An 8,338-nucleotide genomic window follows, 5' to 3' on the forward strand; every position below is an offset into this window, starting at 1 on the left:
CTAGCTCCTTCTTTGTTACTTACACTTTAAACTGACTTCCCTTTCTACCTTTCACTGCCACCTCCTCCACCCTCTCTGGATCCAGAAGAGGGGAGTGTTGGAGGTTGAAAAACCTGGAGGACCTAACAATAACTTAAAAGGGCCAGCAGGGAGAACTTGCAGCCGGATGAAACTGCCTCTGACCACCTGCAAGTGACACCAGCAAGATCTTAGCCTCGGGCCTTGGCCCACGGGGTCTGAGTATGGGGGGAACCTCTCAGGCTGAGGGGACGCCTGTTAGGGACTTCTTTCTCTTGACCCAAGATGACTGGGAATTCTCCTCCATCTTAGAAGGACACTGGGCCAAAGTTAGCAGGAATCTAAAAAAAAATCCTCTGGAGGTGAGTAGAGGGTTTCAAGTCCCCTGGTAAGTGGATTTGCGTCCCACTTGTGAATGGTGGTGAGATGTCACGCCATTCACTGAGACCTGATTTTGTCCTTGTGGCCACTTGTCTATCTTGTTTTCTTCAGTGTGTTTTCTGAGGTAGGGATAAACTGGGGGCCCATTAGCTCCCACCTCAGCGTTGGGTTGTTGTCTTGTCTAGTTCTGTTTTAGAATTGATACGAGTTTTAAATGTATGTACAACTGATTTTTATTTTTTCGAGCTTTAAGATCTGTGTGTGTTTTGTATGTGTTTGTGAACATGTTCAAGATAAAAATTATCAGCATGCTGTAAAAATTGGGTAAGTTTAAGTTTAAAATTCAAAAGGTTATGAGCTTTGGACATTACCAAAAATTTTAGACTTTTCACATTGTTTTAAATGACTATTTAAAGATTCTTTAACTTAGAAAATTAAAAATAGTCTTAAAAACTAGTGGGGCCACACCCTGCCAAGCCTATGTATTACTTGTATCCTTAACAGTCTGTGTAGAAATTTACAGCCCAGCACAAGGTGTGACAGTCCCTTGGAGGCACTGAGAGACCCTGCTGTTGCTGCTGTTGCTACAGCCTGACAGTCACCTGGAGGAAATCTGCATTGTTACCTTGACAACCTCCACTGTGAAAAAAGTAGACTAAACTCCTGCCTGATTCCAGTTTTGGATGGTTTCACTTTGTCCATGTTACCATATACCTACTCTAACTTTATTATGGCTATGCTTCTTGCTGGGAAGACAAGCAAACATTGTATTGCTCCTTCCCTATACTGCTTTGCCACAATGGGACTTCCTAAACATATTAAAACTGATAATGGTCCGGGATATGTCGGACAAGCTTTTCAAACTTTTTGTAAATCTGACCAGATTTTTCACTCTACAGATATTCCCTATATTCCTCAAGAATACGAAATTGTTTAACAAGCCAATGGACTGTTAAAACACCCAATTTTTAAATTAAAATGAGGGAATTATACCCCTTCTCTCCAGTTAATATTCTTTTCATGCTTTATTTGTACTAAAATTTTAAAGCTTAGATTGTAATGGCCTTTCTGCAGCACAGTGGTTTTGGGAAAAAAGAGAGCAAAGAGCTTTTTCCCAAGTTAAGTGGAAGGATCCTTTAACAGGTGATTGGCACGGCCCCGGATCCGGTTTTAACTTGGAGTTGAGGACATGTTTGTATTTTTTTGCAGGAAGAAAATAAATCCTGCTGGTTGCCTGAGCATTGTGTTTGGATTGTGGATGAGCATTCAGATGACACAAATGCTGACACATAGAGGTTACATGCCAGATCCCCCGATTGTGCACCCTACAACTTGGGAGAGAGTTGAAGTACTCATTCATGTCAATAGATCAGTATACAGTACAACGCCCTATCCCTTCATCCAGCACACCAAGATGGGAGATATCTCAGCTTTCCTAATCCAGGATTCCATTTTCTTGCCAGCAGGCTTCAGCAACAAGGACTCCACCGCCTTGACCCGCACCACAGTGTACTCCACCGTGGTCAGAGACTCCAGCGGGGGCTGCAGGCGCGGGGCAGGGGGTGGCACTGATGTTCTGCTCAGTCCTCCAGCCCTGAGGCCACCCTGGACAGCACCCCGACCCCTCCCAACATGGCTCCATGGCTCCTGTCTTTGCCATGGGGATTGTACAGGGACCCCACAAGCCACTCACCAGCAGGCAGTGCACATTCTCTGTGCCCCCACCAGGTGGGTGAAGGTTCCCAGCTGCTCAGCCAGGGCCAGAAGGACTTCATCCTCATTGTAGATGGTGTCTGTAGGGGCAGGGCATTCCCATCACAGCCTACTCTGGGCCCAGGCACTCTGGGATCCCGGCCCCAAGATACCCAAGCTTGCTGTCAGTACCCAGAGTTTTCCCATATGGCCAGCATAGAGAACAAGATACGAGCTGGGGCTGCGTGGGGGAGCGCTGCATGACAGGGCCACACTGCACTCCTCAGGGAGGGGAGACTGAGTCCCATCCTGTGCAACACTGTGGCAAGCAGATTTCCTGTTCAGGTAAGGCTTATATTCTCAGCACTCTTCTCTACCAAAAATCCTTTCTCTCTGTTCAGACTCTGTTCAGCTACTGCCTCCTGGAGACTTTGTAGGCTGGCCCTCCCGCTCTCCACCTGCCTGCAACCAATGGCCCCTGTGCCTGGCTCCCACCTGAAGACAGCACCAAGCCCAGCCACAGCCTCAATCCTCAGAGCTGGGCAGGGCAGGCCGGGGCACCACCGATCTCTGGGATTCTTACTTTCTGACCTAGGACTTGCCACAGGAAGCACAGCATCCAGTGCTCAGAGCACCACCTCCAGAAACCCAACACTACACTGCTGTCCTTTAAAATGCCAGCCTGGCATTTTGCTCTAGCCCACAATCATGCTTCAGTAATTGCTCACAAAACCAATCCTGCCTGTTCTGCAGGCGTTAGGCCGAGGCTTCTGCTTTGATGTCTGGACAGCACTACCTTTCCCAAAAGACACGGTACCTGCCATATGCAACTGGAAAGGCTCCGGGTCAATGCAGTCAATTTGGCCTAGAAACCCCTCCAATGAATGAGCAAGATGAGCATTGGCTCGAGTAAGCCACTCAACGTCTGCCACCCGAAAAAGAAAAACAATTTAGTGAGGATCCAAGCCATAATGCCTTTGGGCTTGGGTCCTTCACTTGACAATAGCAAGTTGGTCTGCAAGTTGGTCTGCCTGAGAGTACACCCAAGTTGTGCCCCCCAGGGAATTGTGAACCCACTCTAATGGCTCTCCCCTTTGAGTTAAAACTGCAGAAATCAATGTAACACCTGCAAAAAACCAAAGCGAAATGGGCTCAAAAATAGAATACCTCCTCAAGGAAACTTCTTCCAGGGCTTCTTGGAACTGCAAAAATGTTGCCCAATGGCTGTCTGTAATTGTAATAACTTCATGGGGTGTCCTGTCTTTTAGTAGGGCAAATAAGGGCACAAGACTATCTAGGGACAGGAACCGATGGCAACAGCCAATTGATTTCCCCTAAAAGGCTGTGAAGTTGGGTTAAGGTCAGAGAGGCTGGAATATCCAGCAAAGGCTTAAGGGCCTGGCCTGAGACAAAGTAAGGTGGGGGTTCCAAACACCTTAAAAGGAGGTACCTTTTGAATTTTATTGAGGGCTATGGTAAAACTCCCCCTTTTTAATATGGCGAGAAACTGGGCCAGAAGGCCCTCCAGGCAGCCCGGGTCTTGGTACCCCAGGATTATATCATCCGTGTAGGCATAGGCAAGGGAGGTATCTGAATCAAGCATAGGCCCTAAAAGTGTGGCCAAGTATGTTGGCAAAACGCCGGGCTAGAAGGGATGGGGAAAGCAAACTTCTCCCAGTCATCTGGATGCAGGGGGATATTAAAAAAAAACTTGATTATCAACCACAACCAAGGTATATTCTGAAGGTATAGCAGGAGACCAGGACCTGCCTCTTAGGGGAGGTCCTACTAGCTCCATCGTTTCTTTTACCAAGCCCCAGAGCCTTTTAAAATAACAAATAGGGGTGTGTTCCAAGGACTCACAGAAGGGAGTATGTGCCCAAGGTTTTTCTGTTCCTCCACCAGAAGGTGGAGGGCTACAAGTTTAGGTTTAGTCAATGGCCTCTGCTCCACCCAGATAGGGCTTCCTGGCTTCCACCTAATGGGAGGTACAGGGGTGGGGGAGTGGCCTCTAGGATTGGAGGTGCACCTGAATGGGTCTCCTATGTTCTTCTCTGTAATTATGACAGTTAAAAAAATCCTTTTCCTTAATTCCCTCTAGATCCTGTTTAAGCCTTTGTGCTTCTTCCCCATCCAGGATATCATCATAGGATGCTCCATGGTCTGTAGGGAACACGGCATCCATTTGTCTTAGCATGTTTTGAGCTAGTACATTGGCATTGAGGTTCTTTGCCACTAAAGGGAGTATCTTTCCCTGCTCTCCATCTGGGTTAGTCCATTTCATAAGGGTGACCATCTCTTTGGACTGGGAGTTGTCCTCTACCCCCCATATCGGGGGCTCAGGTGCAAGCTTCCAGTCCAAGGGCACTTCCTCCTCCCTGAGTATGGTTTGATCTGTCCCAGTGTCAATTAAGCAGTGAAACTGCTTCCCACCTATGTTATGAGAATACTCATTATAGGGCTGAGTTCCTCCACCAGGGGGATGGTCCAATGGGCCTGGGTCATCCTGCCACAAGGCTGCATGGGCTCTGTAGCAGAGGGGGTCCCTCCTTGAGTTAACAGGGCTGGAGAATGCCTCTACCCTAGTTTAAAGGCTTTCCATCTAAATCAAACTTGGATCGACAATCCTTTTCTGAATGTATCACCTACTGCACCTGGGGCAGGGTGTAGGGGGCTGTTGGTGGGGGATTGTTGTAAAGAGTTCCTCTTAAAGTGCCCCTCCGGCCCGCATTTAAAACAAGTCCCTCTCTCCAATGTTATTGGAGTTCCTTGGCCCTGGGCTGCAGGTGATAGGTAATAGCCTCAGTCATTGCAGATGTGTGAGCCTGTAAGGCTAAAGCTAGTGATTGGGACTGGTGCTGTTGCATTCCCACATCCTGCGAGGCCACCATCCATCTGCTCAGGGAACTCTCTCTCAATCCAGAGCAGGCCATGTGGTGGTCTGCATTCATCCATTCCCAGAACAGCAGCTTTACAAATTGATCTTGGAGGTTCCCTGCTGGCAGCTTGCAGTTAATACTCTGTTGGACTGGGTCTACAATCTCAGCTAGAGGCTCACCAAGTTTTTGTCTCATTCCTGCTCTGGGGGATTCAGTAGGCCCATCATCCAGTTTGTACCATGCGGCAAGTCCTGCTTGCCTCACCTGGTCACAGTATGGACCAAGTATTGCGGCCTGTTGGATGCCAGTGGAGTGCCCTTCCCACGTCTCTGTTAACATGGCATAAATAATAGGTATCTTCGGTTGGCCCTGCCAGTTATTCACCACCCACACTCTGCATTCCTCCTTAAAGAAAGCACACCATTTAATAAACTGAGAACTGGTGAGGATGGCTTTGGCCACATTCAGCCAGTCCTTAGGGACACATGGGTGAAAAGCAATGTCCTGTAATAAGGTCTGGGCCCAAGGAGAGTTCGGGCCATCCTCCACCACTGCCTTGCAGCACTCTTTAATGTCCTTAGCTTCACATGGATACCATTCCAAGTGCGTGTTAGTTCCTGGTGCCAGATTGACCGGATATGCTTGGGGAAGCAAATCCTATGCCCTAGGGTCCGGACTCCCAGGTGGCCCTTCCTTTGAAGGGTAGGCCTCTGAGTATGTTACTTCCCCAGCCCTCGACCCCTCAGTGGAATATTGGTAGGGGTCCAGGTCTTGCAGGTTCCTCTCAGAGGTCCCATAGGGTGTCATACCTCCCCTCCAATCAGGGAAATAGGGTGGCGGCCAAGACCATCAAGGGCACCTGAGTCAGAGGGGTAACTTTCACCCTTGTTTGGACTTCCACTGTGCATGTTTCAGTGCATTCTTGGTCGAATTTGACTCATTCCTTTTCCTTCCCACTTCCCAAGTCCTCCATTACTCCCTATGGCCTAATGTTGCCTCGATCTCCTTCTGTGAGATTGCATTACCCATAATAAGGGTTTCACTTACCCTGAGAGACTGCTTAGCCTCGGCCAGCACCTTTTCCTTTCATGCCCCAAGTTGAGTGCCAGATGTCGGGTCTTTGTCTGTTCCTCATAGAGGGACGGGGTCCGAAGAAAGGTAAGTGTGGCTGCTCGCCGGTTCCCCAGCCTCCCTTTGCCTGGGAGACAAACAGACACAGTGGAGAGTCAAGTCAAGCAGGAAAACTCATTTATTAACACACAGTAAACCCTTTTTAAAGCAAAAAAGAGCGGGTTGCATGGCAGGGGAGGAAAGGAACCAATCACTGTCAAGTTTACACCCTATCATGCACCTAAGTTTCCATGGTCTGATTCTGCAATAAACATAAAGCAAATCAGGCTCTGCCCACTCAACTACCTCTCTCAGCGCCATCTTTGCTGCCCATGTGCTCTATACACAGCCGTGCTGTGGGCAATACCATGGGTGAATGGGAATCCAAGAATGTACAGGTGGGACTGGACTGTACAAGTATATCTGGGTGCTCAGTTTCTGGCTCATTTACTCCCTCTGGTATGAAGGCCATAGAACCTGAGCTTTGTTTCAGAGGACGGCCATGGTAACTACTGCACACTGCTTTTCCATGCCAGAACCATCACAGCAGAATCCTGACCAGTGTCTGACAGTACATCCCTTTACCAATTTTAGGAAGGGTCCAGCCCTCATGCCAACAGGTGGGCCACAGAGTGCAGGCAGAGGCTCTGTTAGGCCCCCAGCCTGGCCCTGCCAGCACCCTGTCACACCCTTTCTGCTTGATCACACTTTGACACAGTCTTCCCCATCCAGTGAAATCTGCATTAAAAAAGTACAATATGAGAGGTTTTGAGAGCTTCCAGAGAGCTGAAGATGTGAGGGTTCGTGGAGCATAGTGGGTGTAGACAAGGCACTCAGCTCCCATGGGCCTTGCCATACAAATCTTTTCAGTGGCATCCTTTATGGTGAACCTGTGAGGATTTGGCCCCAGTCCTGATTCCTTTGAGCTGATCATCCCCACGTCTGGGCAGAGTCAGAAACACAGGCAAGCCACCTGGGTCTTCATATTCACAGCAGGGGAAGTTAGGGTGAGAAGTGAACCGAATTAGAGAGGCCAGGCTGTGTCTGCTGTTCCAGGAGGAAATGCTCAGGGTGGGAGGTATGACTCAGGTGGTAGAGCACTTGCCAATGAGCAAAAGCATCAGATACCTACTTCAAGTCCTAGTCTCAGATTTAAAAAAAAAAGGAAATGCTCGCTTGCTACTGGGGAGAAATGCTCAGATTTTCAGGGCCACAGTTTTTCTGTTGACTGTGGTGGCAATGTGGAGAAAAGTCAGAGAATTTTGTTTTTCTTTACACATGGCCTGTAAGCTATTTCCCAGTCCCAAGCCAGTGCTGGTGAACAGAAAGTAGTGTCTGTGGGTGAGTGTTATAACATCCCATGATGAGTTCACTCTCAATTAAGGGTGGGTCCTAAGCCAACAACAGTGTCCTCCTAAGCACTCCAGCTGGAGAAGACTCAGTACACAGAGGGCACAGTCTGGGAACAGAGGCAGAGGTTGGCTGAGGATACATCCATAAACCCTAGAAAATCAAGAACCATAACTGGGCCTCAAGTGAGGAGAGGAGTGCAGAGTAGATCCCCATAGAAGCTGCGAATGTAAGCCACTGTGTGAGGCTATTTGTCCCAACAGCCCCAGAGAACAGTTGCATCAAATTCTCATAGTGTGTGCACATGAAGGGAGAAAGCAGCAGTGAGACACTCCCTCCCCTGCAGAAATCAGGCTGGGAGCAAGGGACACCAGCCTAGGCCAGCCTGGCAGTACAGTGTCCTCACCTCAAGGCTCTGATTGTGACCACAGCAGCAGACTGCAAACCCTCCTCTGTGTGCTTCTCCTGCCTTGCTCCAGTGCACAGAGCACAATGACGTCCTGTGTGCTGAGTGCAGTGACATCACTGAGAACAGCTAACCCTGGTGGGCACAAAAGGCCTCCTTCCCCAGCGCATGACAGAACAAGAAGCTGCATTGAGGTGCAGAATGGTCCTATGCCCCCGGAAGTTGAAAAGTGACTGAGAGCTTCCCTGCAGATGATCCTCTCATCAAGGCATTAAGCATCTCTTTGGGATCACAATGGAACTGATGAACAGTTAGGTAAAAAAATGCAGCTGGGCTTAGTGATGTGCACCTGAAATTCCAGCACTGAGGAGGCTGAGGCAAGAGGATACTAATTTCAAGGCTAGCCAGGACTACACAGTTGAGACCCTGTCTTCAAAAGCAAAAGAGGGTCTGGGAAGGTGGCTCAGTGATAGACTGCTTGCCTTGCATGCAGGAGGCCCTG

This window comes from Dipodomys ordii, unplaced genomic scaffold (assembly GCF_000151885.1).
Source record: "Dipodomys ordii isolate 6190 unplaced genomic scaffold, Dord_2.0 Scaffold105, whole genome shotgun sequence".
NCBI classification, from domain to species: Eukaryota; Metazoa; Chordata; class Mammalia; order Rodentia; family Heteromyidae; genus Dipodomys; species Dipodomys ordii.